Source organism: Triturus cristatus, chromosome 2_2, assembly GCF_964204655.1.
Source record: "Triturus cristatus chromosome 2_2, aTriCri1.1, whole genome shotgun sequence".
In the NCBI taxonomy this organism is placed as follows: Eukaryota; Metazoa; Chordata; class Amphibia; order Caudata; family Salamandridae; genus Triturus; species Triturus cristatus.
In genome coordinates this window covers 401,204,525-401,229,409 of record NC_140582.1, presented here as the reverse complement: position 1 = coordinate 401,229,409, position 24,885 = coordinate 401,204,525, and positions in this window count along the sequence as shown.

Genomic DNA, 24,885 nt, shown 5'->3' with positions numbered 1-24,885 from the left:
TAAGAGCCAAAGATACCGCAACACAGAGGACAAACAGATTATACCCACCAACAAGACATGCTCGTTCTACGCCTCATGATGTAGGCATCGTGTGCTGACCCTGGAAAACGTGCACAGACATGGGAAATCAGCATGTTAGCAAGACACACCACAAGGGCATTTATAGAGTGGTAATGTTTACGGTTGTGATAGGCTACCTCCTGTGCCTGTGGTGGTACCAAAGCCACATGGGTCCCATCAATGGACCCAATGACATGGGGCATCCCTCCCAGGGCATAGACATCCCCCTTGATACCTGTCAACTCCTCAGGAGTCGGAAAATGGATGAATTCATCATGGTGCTCCAACATGGCTGCAAAAACATCACGCAGGACACGGCTGAACATTGTCTGTGACATGCCACCAACATCAGCTATGGTGAATTGAAATGTACCTGTGGCAAAAAAATGTAGGGCTGCCATCACCTTCATCTTGGGGGTCAGCACAGTAGGATACCTGTGTTGCGGTTGGAGGTGTGGTGCCAGCTTGGCGGTCAAGTCCTCAATCAACTGTTGAGTGAATCTGTAACGTCGGATGCAGGCTCGTTCCCTCATGGCACCCAAGTCTGGCATTGGTCGGGGGACAGGCGTTTCCCTGCAGAAATTTTTTATGAATAACGAAGATTGAGAGCATAACAACATCAATGTCAATGAACAGAGCACATGCTAAACTGCTACTACACATCAGCTAAATACAGAGTCTGGTGTGTGCAATACATCCAGGACACGTATGCCAGCTTGGTGATACTACTACGAAAAGCCAGATACACCCGTTGATTGGCAAGTCTACATGACATGCCCTGAAACGAGCTGGGGGCCAGTCTGAGTGAACAGCCAGAGACATCACAGGAGTGACATACATCCACATAGCTGCATTTAAAGGATGTCATCTCATACAGACAGCTGACGGCAAGCTTGACGCACAGGTCACATGGAATGTCAAATGTACAGATCAAACACATTGCATTGAAGGGGTACACGTGAAAACAGAAAACACAGACATTGAGACGACGCAGATATGTCCTCATGTGAAAATATCATGTCCGATGCATACAGACCCTGCTTACGTGGGAATCCACATGTGGCATGGTGTGCGTAGATGTGTGCCATGCCCATCTCCACACAGACACATGTTGGATTCAGCAACAGCAGATGTAGTTGACGGAACACTAACAGCAAGCTCATGGGAACACATGACACAAACATGAAATAGTCACATCAGGGCACGCTGATCGTGAAATGTCAGTTGTTAGTGTCCCTGTCCCTGGCATCAGGGGACAGTTGCGGGTGGTGGTGACTGTGCCACACCAGTGATGCTGTGCTTGACACGTTTGTACTACAGGCATACATGTGCAAAGTGTGAAGGGGAAGTATGCCACATAGTGCCCCATCACACATGACATGTGTACACAGGTCATCACACATCAATTGTGCAACTACATGAGGAGACATGTGCAATATCACTGCCTGACACACCTAGGCCCTACACATGAAAGTCTGCAATGACAATGACTTGATGTACAGCCTTGTGCAAGTCGGAGACCTCCATTCCTTTCGTGTGCGCCTCCTATCACCAGTGTAAGCGTGTGAAACGCACCATACACACGCTCTCAGAGCGTGTGTACGGTCCGTATCACTATAGTAGTGGTGCCGTACGAGTACGCGTGGTACGGACCGTACACACGTTGTGTGTACGGTCCGCATCACTATAGTAGTGGTGCCGTAGGAGTACACTTGGTACGGACCGTACACACGCTCTCAGAGCGTGTGTACGGTCCGTATCACTATAGTAGTGGTGTCGTACGAGTACGTGTGGTACGGACCGTACACACACGCGTACTCCTACGGCACCACTACTATAGTGATATGCACCGTACCCACGCTATGGATGTGTGAGTACGGTGCGTATCACTATTGTAGTGGTGCCTTACGTGTACGGGTACGTGTGAAACGCACCGTATATGTTTTTTGGAATCAACAATTAGATCGGGGACAAGTATTAGGCCCAAAATGCATGCTGTTTGTCATGGATACAGAGATTTCAGTTGCAATGTGGCCATCATGTGGGCTTCAAAAAAGTCTGTTGGCCCAAAAATTACAATGTTGCAAAGTGGTGTTTGCCTTGCTATGGTGCTCAAAATTTGAACCATGCAAATTCGTGTCATTGGTGTATGTTTAAAGGGATTGGAGGAAAAGTAGGATGCAAATGAGTCTGACCAATCACTCTGTACTCCTGTAAATGAAAGCCCCCAGCAAGACAGATATAAGTCAGCCAGAACCCATGAGAGGGCACTTGCCTGCACTACGTTCGTGTCGACCACACTGCTGCTGTCTGTGCTTCCTCTGGCACCATGTTGCGTACTGTGAAGAGGGCCCAGCCATTCACACTTCAAGAGAATCAGGCATTGCTGGATGTCCTCCTCCAACAGTACCCCAGCCTGTATGGGAGACCAGGGGTGCAGGTGAGTGCTGACTCCACTACCTTTGACTGTGTACCTTTTTTGTGACTGTCACTTCTGGCATTGTGTCCAGGTGTGACAGACATGCAATGTGGTTTAGAGTGGGTCGCAGGGGGGGGTAAAGGCTTATGTCTGTCATGCAGAGCATGATGTAGTTCCTGTGTGCACTCCTCACTTGCATTGTGCTTACTGTGACATTCACTGCATAGTGCATGACACATTCAGCCTGGAAAATCCTTGGTGGCATTTTTTGGCTATTGTCCTGAGGTGAATCAGTGGTCCCCCCGGTGTGACAGGTGACTGTACCCACAGATGTGTATGAGTTGAGTGGAGCTGTGGTGAGAGTGTCCAAGTGATGAGTACGCCCTCCTGGACATTGATGTGTGTGAAGGTTCCTTGTCATGTGGGTGAGTGTCTATGTGCAGTGTTGCACCACAGCTTCATGGAGGAGGCAACAGCTCTACCCATCTGATGTGAGAAGTAAGCCGTGCTATGTGTCTGACTTGCTGAGCTAGCCCAACACCTGTGACACCCCACAGGCAAGTGGCACATGTGCAGAGTGAGGTATGTATCCGCTGTTGCCAATGGCAGGTGATTGATCTGTGCCTGTGTGTGTCTGTGTACTCTGCTGAGGTTGCGTCAGTGGCCTGGGGCATGTAACTGCTTTGAGGTGCTGTCCATCAGCCTGGTGTTGCATGTGATGCACAGTGTGTGCCATGATCAGGGAGTGTGTCGCACCCCTCCTGCCACCTGTGTACTTTCAATGCCATGTAGAGCACCGGGGCTTCCACAGAGGCCAATGTCTATATGAGAAAGATACTATTCCTTGGCAGCATCCTATGCCCTGTTCAACATATCAACGATGTTCAAATGTGTGTCTCTGTGACATGGAGCAGGTGTAGTGATGTTGTCTCACTTTGTCATCCTCACAGGTAACTGCCTACGAGAAGGGGGTATCTGGAAGGAGATCGTCAGGGCTGTGAGATTGGTGGGGGGTCGCAGTCGGCGCCTAGCCCAAGTCCAAAAACAATGGCAGGACATCCGGTGCTGGACCCGGCGTATCGCCCGGGTCCAGCTGGGGCTCTCACCTCCACGCCCCCACGGCGGGTGCCGACGCCTGACCACCCACATGATGCGTGTCCTGGTGGTGGTCTTCCCTGACCTGGATAGGCAGTTACAAGAGAGACAGCAGCATGGAGGGGGTAGGTACCTGTCTGTTTGTTGTGTTGTGTGTCCCCAGCTTTTGGAAGTGCTCTGTAGCCTGGATACACTGCCAGGGATTATATATGCAGTGCATATTCTGTTCCCCAAAGTCAACCGGTGCTCTTATTCATCCCTTCCCCTCCTTGACATGTGTCCCCTGGTCTGTGTGTAATCACAATTGCACATGGTCATCTAGGCTGCCAGTTAATCCAAGTGCACATTTCTGCATCATGTGGGAGGGTGGTCTGTGACATGTGTTGGTACCTTGCCTGTGCCCTGTCCTGTTCACTCTGTTGGGGTCCATATTTGTTGGCACTGATGATGAGTCTCAACATGGGAGTATGAGGTTTCAAATGAACACACTTGCAGCATGCATGACCAATGTTGTGGCCTCAGACATGATGTGCATGAGTGGGAGATATGCATAGTGCCAGGAATGTTGCTCATGTTATAGTCAGATCATTCCAGGAACAAGGAGCAGTGTGTCCACTACAGTCCCCTGAGACACCCCTGCCTCGTAATCATGTGTGTCATCCAACACTGTGTCCAATCTCAGTGTGTTCAGCATATGTTTGCCTCTGTGGCATTGTTCCCTGGCCTCATTTGAATTTATCCAAAGTGTGCTACATGTGTCCACTGGACAGGGAGACCCCATTTGGCTTGTGCATACTCACACTGAACAGTGCCTCTGTGTCTATTCAGAACTATCTGTCGATGGTTGTTTGACACAAATATGTGTTGGCAGCCTCACGAGGTGATGTGGAGTACATTTGAGAATTCTTGCAGCACATTTTTGTAAACCCTGATTAAGAGGTGTCACTTCTTGATCTGTCTCAATCACATTGTCTCAGGTATGGGGGATTTGTGCGGGCGAGGCCTACATGGCCAAACCTTATGTCTCCTTGCCAGGTCTGACCTGTGTGTGATAATTGGCTGGACAGAGACTCAACGTGCAGTGACCCAGTGATGTTGTACAGGGTTTAATGTTTGTGCTTTGCATCATGTGTCAATTGTTTAAATACATGATTCCTGCTCATGCATTTTTTGCACCAGTGTGTGGTCCAGATGCTACGTAGTTTGGTCTTTGTGTGCTGACATCTGTGTGGACATTCTGGCTTGCCATGAGGGTGTCTCCTCAGTGCAGGTATGCCTTTTTAAGACACAATTGCAGGCCCATTAGCTCATGCATTGTCCTGGGTTTGGACATGTGTGCCACTCCACATGACAGGCAGTGGATCAGATGTGTTGTCAACTGTGTCATCAGGTAACGGATGGCCATGTGACAACTGACATAATTCAAGTTGTTAGTCACAAGGTATTGTACCTTGGCACTCACAACACTTGTCAGCAGGTCTTCATGTATTAAATGCTTTAGTTTGATGTTTTGTTGTTAAGAACAATAATGTGCCTGCATGACAGATGTCCCCCAAGGAAGTGCACAACAAACCACCTTTACACTTTCAGGGAACACGCTGGCACATTTTAAAAGAAGGCACTGTTCTAATGAAACTGTTTTTCAGATTATACATATACATGTTCCCCCAGTGTTGTGGAAATTGGGTAAGTCCTTGGTTGTTGGTGATACCAACTTACGAGTGTCAAGTCATCCAGACCTCCGTGGGCCCATGTATATGTACTTTCTGCAACACCATTTCTTTCTAACAGTGGCTTCTTTAAAGAAGGCTGCCAGCTTCTTCAATGACTGGGTAAATGTCATTTTGTGTGCACCTCCTTGGGAGCCATCTTTTAAGAAGGCACATGTGTGTTCTGTTCCCAAAATGGCACATTCCCACATTCTGACCATGTCGATTGTGTAAAGTATTGTGATTCTCAAGGGACCAACATTTTTTCGTTTTGTGTTCCACAGTACTTACAGGTCTCTGAGTGTGGGGACACCTTTGGTATTGAGGTGTGTTACTTTGCCTTGGGTGCACCACTGCTGTTTCTTTCAGGGTAAACAAGAGGTGGCATGACTTCATTGTATTGCTGTGCTCACCTGTTCCCAGACACTAGCTCCTCAGTATATTTCTCATTCAAGTTTTGGGCTGGTGTGTCCTATTTTTCCTTGTGTCCAAGTGGCATGGTGGGTCTACCAACTGGGGAGTACAGGGCTTACATATGTGTGGAGTAATCTAGCTGTTACTCATGATGCATTGCCTGATATGCACTGTGACCTATTGGTTTTGTACTCATGTGTCAGATGTATACAGGTGACTGATGTTTTTCTGTATCTTCATCTTGCCCACAGCATCATCATTGGAAACCGAGGGAGACACCTGCACGGACCTGGATGAGGGACCCAGCACCAGTGCCACCAGTGCTGGCGAGTCTGCGGGAGCCAGTGGCACGGAGGGCGAGAGGAGTCACTCAGAGGACCTGTCTGGTGGCGATTCCAACTACGATGCAGACGGGTCTGAGGCTGACCTCATCGAGGGGGCGGAGGCTGCTACAACACCTGGCAGCAGCCCAACATCTGTCCCCACCTCCTCCATTCCCATCACTACCCTCCCAGTTGCTCCAGTCCCTTCTGTCCGTGTAGGGCACCACCATGTCTCCTTCGGGACAGGCACCGCACCCCTTGCCCCAGTCACCCCTGCTGCCCTCAGTGCAGAGTCTGTGGACATACTGCGGCAGTTGCAGGTTGGGCAGGCATCGGTGCTGACTGTCCTCCATGGCCACACCACACTGCTGACACAGATGGTGTCGTTCATGGAGGGCATGTCAGCAACGATGTCTGAACAACGCAGGTTTCTGCGGTCCATGGACTCTTCCCTGATGGCAGCAGTGAGTCTCCTGCAGCGCTTCGTCCCCCCCTACCCCATCCCCATCCACACTTCCCTCTCCCATACCTGTGCCATGCACACCCAGACATTCCCAAGCACACACCCCACCAGACACAGGCAGCACACCACCAAGTAAGGGCAAGCGCACACCTCCTGGCACGCACACTCAGGGGGATGTAGGCACACCCACTGGGTCTGGGGCAAAAAGACATACACGCAGCCACAGTCTGAGTCCGCAGGCCTCACAACCCAGTCCCTCCAAAAGCACTCCCCTTGGCTCCCCTGCCAAACTGACACCCAAAGAGGTCGACATGGGTGAGCTGCCCATCACCACCACTGTGACACCACCCCGCAAGTGGGTGAGGAAGTCTCCGGGAAGGGTAGTTGAGTCCCCCCCATCCACCCCCTCCCCCAAGAGTGCTGCACCACATCCCTCGGCCACCCCCCCTCTGTTGGCCCTGGGGTTTCTTCCGGTGCAGGGGTTACCCTGGACGCCCTGGCAGCAGTGTGCAGCGCCGAGCTCACCTCCACCTTTGGCGCTGCCCCACCCCCTGTGGTGGAGACGTCCACCCCTGCACCCACCACACCTACCCTTCCCCCTCCTGTCTCTGCAGTGCCTGGTCCGTCCCCACATGATGCCACCCCCCCCCGGTCGACGAACCTGAGGGTTCCACCGTGCAGGCAAGCTAGGGGAGACGCGTGCCCATGTGTCCCCCCAAGGACTTCTATTATGGACTGGCCATTGGCCTTTGTATAAAGTGTGATTTAATAATTTGTTTTTTATGCTGAATAAAGCATTTGTTTTACTTTGAACACTATTGCATTTCAGGTATTGATGTTGGTGCTGAGGCTCCAGGAATTGGTGTTGTGGTAATGTGTTATGGTTCTGAGCAAATGTTCTAGTCTGATGGTCATGAGGTGGACCATGGTATCTGCGTGCCATCACAAGGTCTCTGCAAAGAATCATTGGTAGTGTGTGTTATTTTGGTTTTGAGACATTGTCCCAAGGAGTGTTCCTTCCTCTGTGGCACCTGACATCTTCCCTGCAAACAGTTGCACAATTGTTGTGCTGACCTGTGTCTACATTTCCTTTGTTGGTGACGGATCCCTTCAACTATGGCCATGCCTGCTCAGCAATGTCTCTGGCTGCATTGTCTGTGCCATCCTTGCTAGTCACTGTACTTGTGTATTGAGTATGTCGAAATGCCTTCATGGAGAAATTCTCCTTTTCAGCACTATGCATGTGTGTACTCCCGGCCTAGCACACATATGGTACTTGTTCTGCAGGGTATTTGGGCACCTGACTCACAATTGTGGGCATTGCATCTGTGGGAACTCCACCCTATTCCTTCCATGAGAGACAACGTCTTGGTGGCTGGCCCAGCACCTGTACATTCCTATCAGTCCTGGGATGTGCGTGACAGTGTGTGTTCCCTTTGGCTCTCTTAGTTTAGTAGGCAGTAACATGACTATACAGTCTTGTGGCATGATCTCAGTGTGTGTATTGTGCTGCATCCGCCAGGGGTGGGTATGCATGTGTTATTTGTGCGCACACCCACATGTGGTGTGTCATGCAGTGGGGGAAAGACATCCATCCTCCTGGGAGTGGGACACTGCTGTCAGTGGTGTGTTGTTATGTCCAAAGTTAGGGATGCGTACATACACCCATGGAGTTGTGGTCATCTGATAATGATGTACACCCCCCCATGTCTCTGTCCACTGCTGGGAGTCCTCTGCACCCACCCCCATGTCTCTGTCCACTGCTGGGAGTCCTCTGCACCCACCCCTCACATGTCTGTCCACTGCTGGGAGTGATATGCACCCACCCCTCATATTGCAGGCCCCCGCTGGTAGTCATTTACACCCACCCCTGACATGTCTGTCCACTGCTGGTAGGGATATGCACCCACCCCCATGTCTCTGTCCACTACTGGGAGTCCTCTGCACCCATCCCTCACATGTCTGTCCACTGCTGGGAGTGATATGCACCCACCCCTCATATTGCAGGCCACTTCTGGTAGTCATTTACACCCACCCCTCACATATCTGTCCACTGCTGGGAGTGATATGCACCCACCCCCATGTCTCTGTCCACTGCTGGGAGTCCTCTGCACCCACCCATATATGTCTGTCCACTGCTGGGAGTCATATACACCCACCCCTCACATGTCTGTCCACTGCTGGGAGTGATATGCACCCACCCTAATGTCTCTGTCAACTGCTGGGAGTCCTCTGCACCCACCCCCATGTTTCTGTCCACTGGTGGGAGTCCTCTGCACCCACCCATATGTCTGTCCACTGCTGGGAGTCATATACACCCACCCCTCACATGTCTGTCCACTGCTGGTAGTTATATGCACCCACCCCCATGTCTCTGTCCACTGCTGGTAGGGGTATGCACCCACCCCCATGTCTCTGTCCACTGCTGGGAGTCCTCTGCACCCACCACCATGTCTCTGTCCACTGCTGGTAGGGATATGCACCCACCCCCATGTCTCTGTCCACTGCTGGGAGTCCTCTGCACCCAACCCTCACATGACTGTCCACTGCTGGGAGTGATATGCACCCATCCCCATGTTTCTGTCCACTGCTGGGAGTCCTCTGCACCCACCCATATATGTCTGTCCACTTCTGGGAGTCATATGCACCCACCCCTCACATGTCTGTCCACTGCTGGGAGTGATATGCACCCACCCCCATGTCTCTGTCCACTGCTGGGAGTCCTCTGCACCCACCCCCATGTTTCTGTCCACTGCTGGGAGTCCTCTGCACCCACCCATATATGTCTGTCCACTGCTGGGAGTCATATACACCCACCCCTCACATGTCTGTCCACTGCTGGTAGTGATATGCACCCACCCCCATGTCTCTGTCCACTGCTGGGAGTCCTCTGCACCCACCCCCTTGTCTCTGTCCACTGCTGGTAGGGATATGCACCCACCCCATGTCTCTGTCCACTGCTGGGAGTCCTCTGCACCCACCCCCATGTCTCTGTCCATTGCTGGTAGGGATATGCAACCACCCCCATGTCTCTGTCCCTGCTGGTAGTCCTCTGCACCCACCCCCATGTCTCTGTCCACTGCTGGTAGGGATATGCACCCACCCCCATGTCTCTGTCCACTGCTGGGAGTCCTCTGCACCCACCCCTCACATGTCTGTCCACTGCTGGGAGTGATATGCACCCACCCCTCATATTGCAGGCCACTGCTGGTAGTCATTTACACCCACCCCTGACATGTATGTCCACTGCTCGTAGTGATATGCACCCACCCCCATGTCTCTGTCCACTGCTGGGAGTCCTCTGCACCCACCCATATATGTATGTCCACTGCTGGAAGTCATATACACCCACCCCTCACATGTCTGTCCACTGCTGGTAGTGATATGCACCCACCCCCATGTCTCTGTCCACTGCTGGGAGTCCCCTGCACCCACCCCCATGTCTCTGTCCACTGCTGGTAGGGATATGCACCCACCCCCATGTCTCTATCCACTGCTGGGCGTCCTCTGCACCCACCCCTCACATATCTGTCCACTGCTGGGAGTGATATGCACCCACCCCTCATATTGCAGGCCACTGCTGGTAGTCATTTACACCCACCCCTCACATGTCTGTCCACTGCTGGGAATCCTATGCAGCCACCCACCCACCCCCATACACTGCTGTCCTGGGCCTACACACACACCAATATAAAGGTAATATGCTGCACCAGGCCGTAGGCCAACATTCGCGGCCTGTGTATGCCTTGTATCCTAAATGTACTGGTGCCGTAGGCGTACGTGTGACACGGACCGTACCCCCACATTCATAGGGTGTGTACGGTCCGTACCACGCGTACCCCTACGGCCCCAATCCAATAGTGATACGGCGTGGTACGGCCCGTACACACGCTCTCAGAGCGTGTGTACGGCCCGTATCACTATAGTAGTGGTGCCGTAGGAGTACGCGTGGTACGGCCCGTACACACGCTCTGAGGGCGTGTGTACAGTCTGTACCACGCGTACCCCTATGGCACCACTACTATAGTGATACGGGCCGTACACACACTCTGAGAGTGTGTGTACGGGTTGTACCATGCGTACCCCTACGGCACCACTACAATAGGGATACAGACCGTACACACGCTCTCAGAGCGTGTGTACGGTCCGTACCACACGTACCCCTACGGCACCACTACTATAGTGATACGGGCCGTACACACGCTCTGAGAGCGTGTGTACGGGCCGTACCACGCGTACCCCCACGGCACCACTACAATAGAGCTACAGACCGTACCCACGCTATGGATGTGTGAGTACGGTGCGTATCACTATTGTAGTGTTGCCATAGGAGTATGCGTAGACGTCCACTTCCGTTGTTGCGGAACGCAGGGATTGGTGGACACGCCCCCCGGAGTGACCAGATCTTGGAGGTAATGTATGTCCTCAATATTGTAGGTTTTTATTTGGGTAGGGGGTATGTTTCCTGCCTCTCACCCCCCTTGGCCCCTGGGTGTTGTTCTCACCTTCTGTGGTGTGTGCGTCGGGTTCGGTGCACCAGGTCGTAGGCTAAGAGGGCCGGGATGACACGTTGAATGGGCTCTGTTTTCGCGTCGGACTCAGTTTTCTGGCATTTTTTGGCTGCCGTAAAAAAATAGCTGTACGGAGTAACGTAGGGACGAATCGTACTTGCTGGTCCGTAAAACGCTGCCTGACTCCGTACGGACGTCGCGTACGCGCTTTCCAGGATCAGACTCATAGGTATTTTTTAGCCGTATGGTGTTTTGTACGAATCGTATGGAAATGTTATTTCTTTATGAATCCTACTTGCTGGATTGTACAGTGGATTTCCCGGGTACGAGTCGTATGGAGAATACGCTCCGTACGACAAATCGTACCCGGGTTTTACAGGATTGGAATCGGCACCCGAGTGTACTAGTTCTATACCGATCGGAATCAATAAAGGTCAAAGCTGTTGATAAAAAAAGACCATTGTTATTCCTAGCATTCCACTGCCAATGCTAAATAACGCTCAACTCACCGTTCTCTCACCTTCAGAGTTCGCGCTCTATAGACTCGGGTGTGTTCTGAAATCGGCATTTCACCAAATCAAGACGCATGCACTACCGCATCTTGCTGCCCCATTAATCTGTCGTACAGCAAAATAAAAGAAGAACTAGCTGTTTACTGGTTACCTGCAGCGGCCATCTTCAACTTCCTAATGTCTACTGAATCGCTTTCATTAATGTGTCATGCTGGTGTTATGCCAAAAAAAAACATCAACTTCTATCAAAAATGATTCCAAAATTATTCCCGTGTGTATGTTAAAAACAAGACAAAAATCTTTTGCTACGGAGGTCCCTCTAAATGACATACTTTTTTTAAAAATGCATCATGCACCAAGTCCGCCCGTTATTGTCAATATGACCTGAATGGGTCACAAAGATACTACGTCAAATACTTGTTGGTCATCAGTGGAAAATTAAACATGTCCATGATCTCATGCGTATATAGTAAGCCTGGGCAAAGCACTACGCTACGCTCGCGTAGTTTGCGAAGTTCGCGCTACTTCGCACTACGCGAACTGCACGTAGCACAGTGCGAACACGCGTAGCGTAGTGTTGCGTAGTGCTGCGGTCATTGTTTGCTTGCTCGCGGTCCTCAACGTCAAGTTGGCGACCGCGATCAAGCAAAATGACATCCCGGCGAGACTTTTTCCTTGTTCGCGATCAGCAACTTCAAGTTGGCGATCGCGACCATGGAAAATAAACCTCCCGGCGAGATTCCCAACGCGAGGAGGTCAGGTTTCTCATTGCGAGTTGTCACGTATGCTCGCGACCGCTCGCGATGAGAAACTACCAGTTTGCATTGAGAAAGCTGAAGCTCGAGTAAAAATCTACTCGAGCAGCAGAAAACTACAGCTCGCACTGTGCAAGATGCCATTTCCAATGATTGCACAGTGCCGGTTGCTTGTCCGCACTGTGCAATCATTGAAAACGACATCTGGCACAGTGCGAACAAGGTACTACGCAGTTCGCTAAGTGCTACGCGTAGCTCGCGTAGTGCGAACTTCACTTTGCGTAGCTTCGCGAAGTGCTACTTCGCGAACTACGCCCAGGCCTAGTATATAGGCATAACATCTATAATAACAAACTATGTATTACTAGAAGAAATCGTATGTGACAAGTGATCACTTTGCCATCCATGCAAATACAAAATGAATAAGGTTTTGAACAAAAATTAAGGTTGCTTAACATAAGCTCATATCCAATCATAATTAAAAAAACAACAATAATCATATGCTGTTGTAACACATCTTCTTCAACATCGTTCTAATGCTGACTATGCTTACTAAAAGTGAATTCCTAATGAGTCATCCCCCAGTGATTGTGCATGTTCTCAATTATGTGAGTAACTACTAATTCATGATGTAATGGAATTACTATGATGAGTGGTGTATGGAACACTAGTGTTACAAAAAGCAACTCATATTCAATTTGTCGTTGTTAGAAATGGGATTTCTGGTTGGCTAGGGCTTGCGCCAAAGCCAGGCAGAAACCACCACTCTAAGTCAGGGCTGGGGTGTTACACGCCAAAGATATCCCCTGCTCACCCCCTTGGTAGCTTGGCACGAGCAGTCAGGCTTATCCCGGAGGCAATGTGTAAAGCGTTTGCGTGCGCACACAGCAACAACACCCTAGGCCCACCACAAAAGAAACTCCACACAAGGTTATATATAAAAATTGCATTTGTATTATACCAAAACACATTAGATAATATTCACACAATTTACACTGTGCCAATTGGCACTGGGCAGAATTTACAGGGGACTATTTACACAGGACAGGGCCACATGGACCACTGTCAGAAATAAGCACTTGGTAGAACTAGCACTTTGTAGAAATAGCACTTTTAGAAATAGAATAATTGTAGCAGCAAATAATCATTGTAGAACACAACCAGTAACCACTGGTAAAAGGCAAGTACACCCTACGCAATCCTAAACACCTTAGACATATATCACGCAGGGAACCATGAACTTCACTATCACAACCTATACTAGGAAAAATCCTCTCCTACGCATAGACACAGTCAGAAATAAAAGTAAGCATAAAGGCAATGCACTTTAGGCAAAAGTTCACATGTAGAAATAACCATGTACCCTAGGTGAGGGCACAACACAGAAAACCTGTCCCCAGGCCAACTTGGCCTTTCAGGGGCTCAAACGCCCTTCGTCCAAAATGTCAGGGTTGGGCTGCCAAAGCAGCGTAAGCAACAGGGCACAACCTAAACGTTGCAGCTGCCCACTAAGTTCTGGGCAGCTGGGGAAACGAACCTGGGCACTAGCGTGCCTCCTGAGCCCTTCTCTGGGACTCTAAATTAAAAATGCCCCCAACGTGGCAGTTGCCTGCGTTCTCGCAGGGCAGCTGGGGAAATTAGGCCATTAACCAAGCTCTAGCACTACCGTGCCTCTGGGCCCCGCTCTGGGGCTTTTGCCATCAATTATGTGCACGTTGCAGCTGCCCACTGCGAGGCGGGGCAGCTGTAGAATTCTGTGATCCCTGACCCTGGGACTCAAAGAGAGGTAGGCTGCCCTCTCGTTGGAGCGGCCCACTGTTACTGCGGGGCCGCTCGGGTATGCCGGCACCGGTCCTGTGCCTTGCTCTTGCTCCCCAGGTCAGCCCCACTCACCTGGAGTGTTGCAGCAACGTCTCCGCGTCCTCCTCGGCCATCAGCACTTCTCTTGCGGCGCGGCTGGGACATGGCGCTTCTGCCTTCTCCCTCGGTTAGCGGCACCACTCGCGGGGCTCTCTCCAACCCTGGGAGCCCCGCACCGCACTCGAGCCTGGCTTCACCTGGTCCCCCTCCACGGGACCGGGACTCTGTTCTGGGTTTGCCTCCCCCTCTCTCCAGCTATGGGGGAAGGCGGAAAAGGAGCCCGCGAGGCTCCGGACAAGCCGCGCGTCACAATACCCCACCCACCACCAGGCGCGACTGCTTTGTCTTCCGGGTCGCCGCGGGCAGCGTGGCGGCCCAGCGTTCTCGGCAGCGGCGATAATACGGGGTAGGCTTCCGTTGCAACTATTTCATAAGCGGGGTGGGAACCCGCCAACGAGCACCGCAATGCGGGGTGGGCAACCGCTTTACGATAGGCAAATCCTTAAGGTGGCAATAATGCGGGGTGGGCTCCCGCTTTTCAAACAGAGATGATTGCGGGGTGGGCACCCTCTCGGAAAGCAGCCAAAAGCGGGGAAATCCCTACATCGGGATTCCCTTGGAAATGATCATAGTCCAGCGCTGTTCCTCCCAACGACGGAGCTCCTCAGGACAGTAAAGCGCTCTTCAGCAAATAAAAATAAAGCACTTCTTGGCCATGGAAGACAAAGCGCTCCTCCAAATAAGGCAAAGTTCAGGGGGCACAACGCTGGGCTCAGGCAGGCCAGCACACAGGGCCCTCCAGCAGGGAGGCAGTCCCTTGTGGTGGTTCCTCCTAGAGCCCAGCAGCAGCAGCACCCAGCGTCAGGACCAGCACAGCAGAACAACTTACTTGGGGTCACAGCCCCTTTTTATAAACACATTTTCTTTGTCTCAGGCTGCAGGGTTAAGGAAAAACCAGATGCAACTGGTTTTGGAGCACTCTGTTGTGCTCAGCCCCTCTCCCCATTCACGGGACAGGCTAGAGACATCAGTCGCACCACAGGGGGCGGAGCCAGCATTGTGTAGGGAGAGCCCAGCCCTATTCAGATCCCAGGTGTACTCCTCCCTGCCATCAGAATGCAGATCTCTCCATTCACCACCGGGGCAGACCCATCCTGACTCCTGGAGCCAGGCACACCAGCCAATCACAAGCCAGACAGTCACTTCACATTTATTACACAGAAATGCCAGCTTCTAGAAGTGGCACTTCTACACTAGACACAGTAACGCCGCACACATCATCGCGCAGCATTCAATCTCACGAGTTCGCACATACCAAACTCGACCCTGCACTCCCCACACATCAGGAACTACCATGGACACACACATTCCCCATGCATTCCTATGGGAGGGCAGGTCAGTCTCACTAAAGACATACACAGCTCGCACGCACCTTCCCCTGGGACACAGTGTAAAAGCGCCTAGAGGCCTAAAACCACTTACACGACATAGGGAAAGGCTAGGACAAATGCAAAAAGTTTTGGGGTTGAACCCGCCAGAAGGGCCAAGTCCAACAGTCGTTGTGTCCAACCGGCAGCATGATATTCAAATATTTTATACACCAGATTTCTCTTTGTGAAAGCCATTTGGCGTTGTCTCTCTCCTTGGTTAAATCAATCTTCTCCAGAACAATAAATCTCAATTGTGGGATTGTGTGGTTAGTCTCCTTCCAAAGCATGGCTAAACTGGAACTGGGGTTTTAGTTGCGTATAAGACTTTTATGTTCAGTGATTCTGATTTTTATTTTCCTTTCTGTTTTACCTACGTATGTTACAAGGGCGTTTAATGTAGTACACAACGTGCATAGAATTGCAATCTGCGGAGTCATGCAATTTGATGGTTTTTCCTGATTGTGGATGTGTAATTGTGTTGCTTGTGATCAGATTATTGCTATGGACACAGTTGTAGCACTTCTTCATTCCTGGTTCAGCCGATCTTCTGTTTAATGTTATTTTTGTTAGAAGTTCTTTTAAATTTTGACTCCTAGTGTAAGCACATAACGGTTTGTTGGTAAATAAACCTTTAAAATCAACCTCACTTTGAAGCGATTCCCAGCGACGATTCAAAATGTTTTTGATTTGCTTTGAACTGGTCAAAAATTTGGATACAAAGACCATCCTATTTTGATCTTCTTTCACTTGTGGTGCTAACAAGTTCTTTCTTGTTGCATTTGCCACTCGGATATGAGTTGTTTTTTGTAACACTAGTGTTCTATACACCACTCATCATAGTAATTCCACTACATCATGAATTAGTTGTTACTCACATAAATGAGAACATGCACATTCACTAGGGGGATGACTCATTAGGAATTCCCTTTTAGTAAGCACAGTCAGCATTAGAATGAAGTTGAAGGAGATGTGTTGCAACAGCATATGATTATTGTTGTTTTTTAAATTAAAATTGGATATGAGCTTATGTTAAGCAACCTTAATTTTTGTCAAAACATTATTCATTTTGTATTTGCATGGATGGAAAAGTGATCACTTGTCACATACGATTTCTTCTAGTAATACATAGTTTGTTATTACAGATGTTATGCCTATATACGCATGAGATCATGGACAGGTTTAATTTCCCACTAATGACCAACGAGTATTTGACGTAGTATCTTTATGACCCATTCCGGTCATATTGACAATAATGGGCGGACACGGAGCACGACGCGTTTGAAAAAAAGTATGTCATTTAGAGGGTCCTCCGTAGCAAAAGATTTTTGTCTTGTTTTTCAACATACACACAGGAATAATTTTGGAATCGTTTTTGATAGAAGTCAGTTATTTTTTGGCATAACACCTGCATGACACAGTAATAATAGCGATTCAGTAGACGTTAGGAAGTTGAAGATGGCCAGTGGATTGTTACGAATAACAACGGTCTTTTTTTATCAACAGCATCGACCTTTATTGATTCGGCTCGGGATAGAACTAGTACATTCAGGTTTAATCAGAAATCAAGAAGAGGTATTTTCTCACTTTTTGGCATCATAGCTGGGTAACTACTAGAACACAGTCAAAGTGACATGTCAACTAGTCGTTGCTGTTCATTTTACAGATACTCTTGACTGAGCATCAGACTTGGCACAACAGATTCAAATTTATATTCTCATGTGTAAGTTCTTTTCAATCAAGGATTTCTTTTACTGGCATGCTAATCTAGATGGATTCTTGGGCACAGAATCTGGTTTGTTGTTTGACAGTGTTCGCAGGCAAAAGGTGACAGTTGACCTCCTAACTTCTGTGAATACTGAAATGAGTAAGTGCCTTCTGTGAATACCAAAATAGTAGTAAGTTTAGGATTTTGTCTTAAGTTAGTTCTGTGAATCGGGCCCAATGTGAATAGTACAACATTATAAATGTGTAAGAACAGTTCATCCCTGAATGCTTAACAATGTTTTTTATGTTTCATTGCATTTCCCCTGACGAAGAGATCAGTTGATCCCGAAATGCATTGGGAAGGAAAATAATTGTGATACTGCAAAGTGTTTTTGTTCATGAAATTAATGCCTTTGTAAAAAATAAAAAAAAATCATGTATGTTATTCGTTCTATTTAACACATTATGACAGAGAGTCATTTGCAATAAAATTGTTGAAATGTTCAACAGAGTACACTATGTTATATATTAGGAAACACGGATGAGTTTGTTGAAATTTGTATAAATCACATAGACTGTTTAGCATACAGAAGTGTGGGCAGGGGCATGTACATCCTTAAACTTGCAGCACAAATTGAGTTTGACCTAGAGGCAGGCCCCCTCTTCCCACCAAGCATGCTTACTTCACTTATTGAGTTTACAGTTGAATAAGCACAAGGTTAAGTTTTAGAAACAGGAGTGCGCGACACCCTGCAAGATTTCTGGTCCCACAGCAGGACATTAATTATATGAAAAAGCAAGGTGGGTGCATTTTTTGTTTCCAATTATACTTTTGTTACTGCCAACTACAAAATAAATAATTATATGAGAATAGCAGCGAATCCTAATCCACGGACACACTCAGCAGAATCAATCCTGCATGGGCAGTAAATATCCTAATTAGTGAGCCTGTCTGCTGAAAGGCCAGATTTTGAGGATTTAGACCTATTAGAAAAATAGCTGGCTCTTACTATAGGCTATGACCCCTCACCCACACTTAAAAGACACTACATAACACTGGTCCAGAAGACCTCATCAATTGCATCTGCTTTCACAAACTTTCTAGACACCTCTGCTTGCCTGGTCTACTACTTGCACAAATTCCACGCAGACAAAAAACCAAATCCGGTGACTACATCTCCCCAAATGAGTGGAATGACCTGCAGCTATACACAGGAGCCTCCAACTAATTTCTTGAATTCCGCAAGAAGCTGAAGACCTGATGCTTGAGTAGATCCACTAGGCACCAAGTGTGTCTAGACTCACACCTGCTCCGCACCAAGATACCCTCCCAGGTGACAGCCCGCTCTACAAATCTGCATAATGCAATTGGCAGGAAAGTCTGCAGTAAGAAACACAGTTAGAAATGAAAGAACATTTTCACCCTTTGGTAGAAAGAGACATTTTTGTAGACAAAATGCTGTTGTTTGGACTTGTCATGCTGTCTAAACTGTTAGCCACTAGAAAGTCTACAGCAGTATTGTTGCAATATAAATGACTACTCCACTTGCAGTGTGGTAGAAATAGTTTTGCCAGTGTTAACTTGAGTACATAACATTATTCACAGCAGCGTCACTTGTCTTTGTGCTTATTAGAGATGTAAGTAGAATGTGGCGAGCTCCTTTTCCTGTTATTATTGTGTGTCTGCCATGCACTTTTTGCAGTGCATTTACTTCAGAAGACTTGCATTTTGAATCTTGGGTGATAATGAGACGGGGTAACAAATTATCCATGGGACATGTTCCAAAGATGCATGAGAGATAATGCCGACTGGATTAACAATAACTGTCTCAGACTCAACACTGACTAGAATGAAGTACTCATCTTAAGGAAAGGCAGGGTCACATATTGGAACAATGAATGGTGGCCTCTGGAGCTGGGCCCTACACCTGTACCATCCTAACATGCCGGCACCTCTACATCATCCTTGACAAACAGCTATCCATGAAGAAGCAATTTGTCGATATCTACACCGCTTGTTTCCACAAACTCCATATGCTCGGGTTGTTTCAGATGGCTCCCAACCAACAACAGGTGCACTGTCGTACAGGCTCTAGTCACCAGCAGACTCGACTGTGGCAACTCCCTTTACGTAGGAATAACTTTCCAATTCATGAGGAAACTGCAGACACTCCAGAACACATCAACCAAGCTCATCCTCGACCTCCCCAGATGGATGCACAGAACTCCTCACCTCAGGAAATTCCTCTGGCTGCCCATCATGAAGAGATGCCAGCACAAGCTATTCACCCACGCATACAAGGCATAACACAATGATGGATCAGCCCACCAGGAAACTCATATCCGAATTCCTTGCCGTAGCCAATACCCGTCTCATCTGCTGAACCACAAGCGGAGGCCACTCATTCGCCAATCTGGCAGCCAAGACCTGGAACGACCTCCCCCTGCACTTCAGAGCCTCACCATCACTCCATCAGTTCCGGAAGGACCTCAAACTTGGATGTTCAACCTATAGGAGAACTAAAAGCATCATCCAATAGCGGCTTGAGACCCTCATGGGTGAGGCAGCCGCGCTCTACAAATACTGATTGATTGATTGACATTGGTGCATAACACATTAACCTGTTATCTATGGGGGAAGAGGATGCCTCCATAAGTTCCACAAAGCATGGGATACGTGGAGAAACTACCGAGGTCTACCCAAGTCACCACCACTGTACACAGATCGTGAAGGCAGAGTTCTTTGTGACTGGCTCCACAGGGGCATCCTGGGACTCTCGTCAGTATACAGACTATATGATCATGTTTATCTATCTCAGTACCACCGCATGAGTGATTCAGCCTGTGCACTGAGTTGTGCACCGCACATAAGTATCGGTACCACTGTATTGTTTTTCTTTGTTTATTAATAAAGATAATTTTGAAAAAAAACTATATGATATTGTTGCAGCCTACTTCCATATTTCATTGACCTGGTTAAGCTGCAAGCTTTCCTTCTCAATGTGAGAAGTTGTCCTGATATATGCTGTCCACTAGTTATAGTGGGCAACCTGTATCAGTCCAAACAACCTCTTATTGGTTATAGGTTAAAGACAACCTTTATTGAAAGCTATCCTAGTGGTAGCTATGGAGAGCCGCCTTCAGGCTAAGTCTTGAAGGAATGTAAAGCAGTTTGTTTTACCAGTCTATAATCTCTTAAGTCACTAAATGAAAGATATCCACACCAGGTATATATATACAATATATATATTTATTACTAAACACACCCTCCTAGTCTCTTTATGAGACTAGAGGTCAAAACACATAATTTACACTTCAATAATCACAGTAAAATAGCACCAATACACGTCAGCCCCTAGGGGCGAGCCAAACCATATACTAAAATAGTGGTATAGGAACCACGACGTAACTAGACACAAGGCATAGAGCCTGTAGAATCGCTGGGACCCCAAGGAACCACCCAAGGTAGTGACACAGGGGACCCACGGGCCGTGTGCATTGTGTGAACACAGCCGCAAGCTCCCGTTAGCTTCTATGGGGAAAGTCGCAGTTAGATTTTTAAAGATTAGGGACACTTAGAAATGAGTCAGGACCAAACCCTTTTGGACTTAGGAAGTTCCCACGGGAGCACCGGAGTACTCGTGTTACCTCACCCAGGTAAGCCGGGTGCATAGGTGTCTTTTGGTGTTGGGTCGCGTCGTCGATTTCAATGGAAGCTGGCGAAGAAGTGCTGCTGCCGTGAAGATGCGAAGTGTCCAAAGAGATCCAAGCCTGGATCAGAGATGAGAAGAACCTGAAAGCAGAGGGGACAGAGTCTGGGTCACTAGCCAGTGATCAGGAAGGCGATGAGCAGGTGCCCACCGATGTCGGGTGATTTCAGGTGAAAGAGGTGAAGCTTGACTCTTCAGCCACGAGGACCAGGAGGCGTCGTGGACAACCAGGAGCTGGATTCGAGCTGTCCCACAAAGGATGTCGAGTGCTGCAGCATCAGTGCCCGGATTGGACACAACAAGCCTTGGCAACAGAATCCCACGCAGAAACGAGAGAGATGTTTTGGTGCAGTCCAGCAAGGTCTGTGGGACTCACCACTTGGTAGGGAATCGGGGCATGTCTGGAGAACCAGGAAAGGCCAAGGAAATACAAAGTTTCTCCCTCAGGGACCCACCACGAAACACAAAAAGGCGGCCCACGGGTCACTCGGAATGACCAGGCTGTCAAAATTCTGTGGGTTCAGTGCTAGAGGTATGGGTTGCAAGTCAGCCGAAGCACGACTTCAGGAGACATCGAGAAGTCAATGCACTTGCAAAAGTGCACGGTGGCCAGGAGTTCTGGTTCTACGCTACTCACAAGGGCTGCGGGTCTCAGCTTTGCTGGGGAATCGGGTCGGCCTCTGAGATGTCTGGAAATCCTCTTCCTGGGCTGCAAATTCTTTGGAGTCCGGCTGGAGCTTTGATAATGTAGACCGGCAAATTTCTTCATTGGTGCCTGCCAAGCAGGGGAGTCACACCTTGACCCAAAGGGAGATTTCGTCAGTCCTCTGGTCTTGAGCAGAGCGTCAAAGGTCCAGGATTCAGCTTCAGAGTTTCATCCAGGATAATCTAAAATCCTAAGGACTGGGGTCCCATACTTATACTAAGGTAGGGGGTTAGACATACTCTGAGGACCCACCTATGGGAGGGTTTGGGAAGAGGGGTGGCTACACCCATTTCCTTTGTCCAGTTTCATGCCAGAGCAGGGGCTGGTAGCCCCTGAACTTGTTTGAGCTGGACTATGCACAGGGACACCAAATGTGCCCCAAGTGCAGAACCTCAAAGCACTCAGAGAGTGCTCCCACCCAGCCCCAATACACATAAGCCTGTCTGGGAGGTGGTTACACCTCCCTGTGACAGGCAACCTATTGTCCAGGCCTCCCCTGCCGGAGTTTTGGTCAGCAGCAGGAGGCCAGACCCATGTCTGTGGCTGCAGCATCCATTTTGTGATGCCAGGGCTCTATTAAGTTTCTACCGGGTATACCAGTGCTGTCATGTCTCTCCCTCTAGAAGGCTACTGGTGTGGGGGTATGATTCCAAGATGTTTGACACTAAACACGACATGTTTCCATGCAGCCAGTCCAAAGTTAGCATTTACCGTTGGGTTTAATTCACTTAAGAGTATATGGTCAGGCTGCACTACTGACAACCCCGGAAAAGAGATTCCGAAGGCTGCAGAGGGGCTAAGATCATGCATGGGCACCCTCTCACATAAAACCCAGCACCCTGCCTTCAGGATTTATAAGGACTACCATAGGGCTGACTGAAAGGTTTATATGTGCAGTGATATGGAGAGATGCGTGAATCCGTATACTTGCTGCAATTGTAGCTCCACACCGTCACAGCATAAACGGACACGGACCAAAGATGAGTGCTGAATTATTTTAATCTGTGCCTTTTTGCCGCCATAACGTTTCGGCTCCTCCGAGCCTTGATCACATGACAACATGATCCAATGAAAAGATGGCTTATAAAGTGACTGTGCATACAACCAAGTGATCATGTGACTGTCTGTAGACGAAATAGATAACAGACTTGACAATGTGAACTGTGCAAAACAACGCGTTAGAAATACATCAGCAAGGTAATTGAATTATAAATAATTTAAAAACCTATAATATTATTATTTACATCATATAAATGAATATTGTATATTAAAACCGATGTAAGTGCAAATAGCAATTGAATTCAAAGAGAATAAATAAATAAATATTTTTTCACTTGTGCAAAGTATCGCTGATGTATATGCAGAGCGCGACCACATATGTACCTCGTTATGCTGCAGTCAATGAACATACATATGCTAGTCTATAAACATGTATCTGTTAACCGACAGCTGTATAGTGAAGAAAAGGTGCTAAACAATGGAATACCTATGTAGTCATGAGATGGAATACACAAGTCATCTAGAATATAATGATTCTATTGACAAAACCTCATGTATAATGTGCACCTTGCTTGTGATGTAATAATATCATCTCATGTGTAATCTGAATGTAAACATTCTCATGAAGAAAACACAGAAGCACTCCACGTTCATGATTGTGTTCATTATTATCATGGCAAATCACGGGATAAATCCCCTGTTGTAGGTAACGCTGTTAACAAGTCTGCCTTTGCTAAAATATTGTCATAAGGATAGTCACATGGATGAATTGTGCAAATGTGCAACGTGAAAATATGTAAACAAATAAGCCTCACCTGTGAAATAAGAGTAAAAAAGATAATGAATTAAAATATAATTGTTATTGAGATAATTCTCTGATAATCGAAAAAATGGGGGAAATACTCTAATCTTAAAGCGAACTAAATCAAGGTAGAGAAAGTCACCAAATAAATGTAATTCAAAAATAGAATAGAAACAGCCAAAGGCATGTTAAAATATCCTATGTTATTTGTCAATCTGGTAGATGTGGAGTGGACAGATCAAGTATACTGACATATCCAGCAGCCCACGGTGTAAAAGAAATCATGGGGACTTAATTCAAGGTTAGATGCAGTGTGGAGAGAGCCCTCACCATGACTGATGGTAATGTCATGTATTCCAGCCTAAGAATGAGATAATTAAAAGGCAGATTATAAATAAAGGGTACTGATGTGACTATGGCAAGAAAAATAGGCCTATATGACACCTGTTATGAGATAGCAGCTAAGGAAGGGGGGTACATGAGGTATGCATACAAAGAAGCCATTCTCACTTCAATGAATGACTGACAATCTTTAAAAAAACATAAATAAATATTAATCTAAAAGGCAGAGAGCCGCCTCAAGGTTCTGCCAGCTAGTATAAAAACCTACGATGGACAGATGGATGCCTTCAGAAAACTGAATAGCATTAAGGTAGGCAAGTGTAAAGATCCTCTGTAATATTCAGTCCCCCTGGATGTTTTGAATCAAGCTGCAAAATATATCGGGTTTCTAGTTGGCGGAGTTTATGCTCTCTATCTCCTCCGCGCCTACTTGCCGTTACTGTGTCAATGACATAACATTTTAGGCCCTTATTGTCACTGTGGTGATGTTCCTTGAAATGTCTGGCTACTGGGTAGGTATTGTCTTTGTTTGTTATAGCCCGAAGATGTTGTAAGATGCGTTTATGAACAGCATGTTTCGTGCTGCCAACATATCTAAGTTGGCAGGGGCATTGTAAAACGTATATAGCAAACTCTGTTTTGCATGTTAAAACCTTGTCAATAAGATGTTCTCTATCACTAAAACCATCTTTAAAAGTTTTCATGTTCAAACCGTGGATACAAGATTTGCAAGTTTTGCATTTAAAAAATCCACTATTGGTCTGAAGCCATGTGGTTCTTTCAATGGTTTCGGGGCTGGTATTGACCAGACGGTCCTTCATAGAGGGAGCCCTACTATAGGTGATAGAGGCTCTGTGCGGAAGAGTAGGACCAATGATTGGATCACTGAGGATAATGGGCCAATTACGATTTACGATTTTGTATAGGTCTGAATGTTGCCTATTGTACCCCGTGATGATCCTAAATGGACTAGCTGTTAAGGTTGATATAGCGCCTGTTTTCATGGGTACCATTGGATCAGAGGTTCTGTACGTATCAAGGAGTCAATGGAGAGATATAGGGAACCTATAT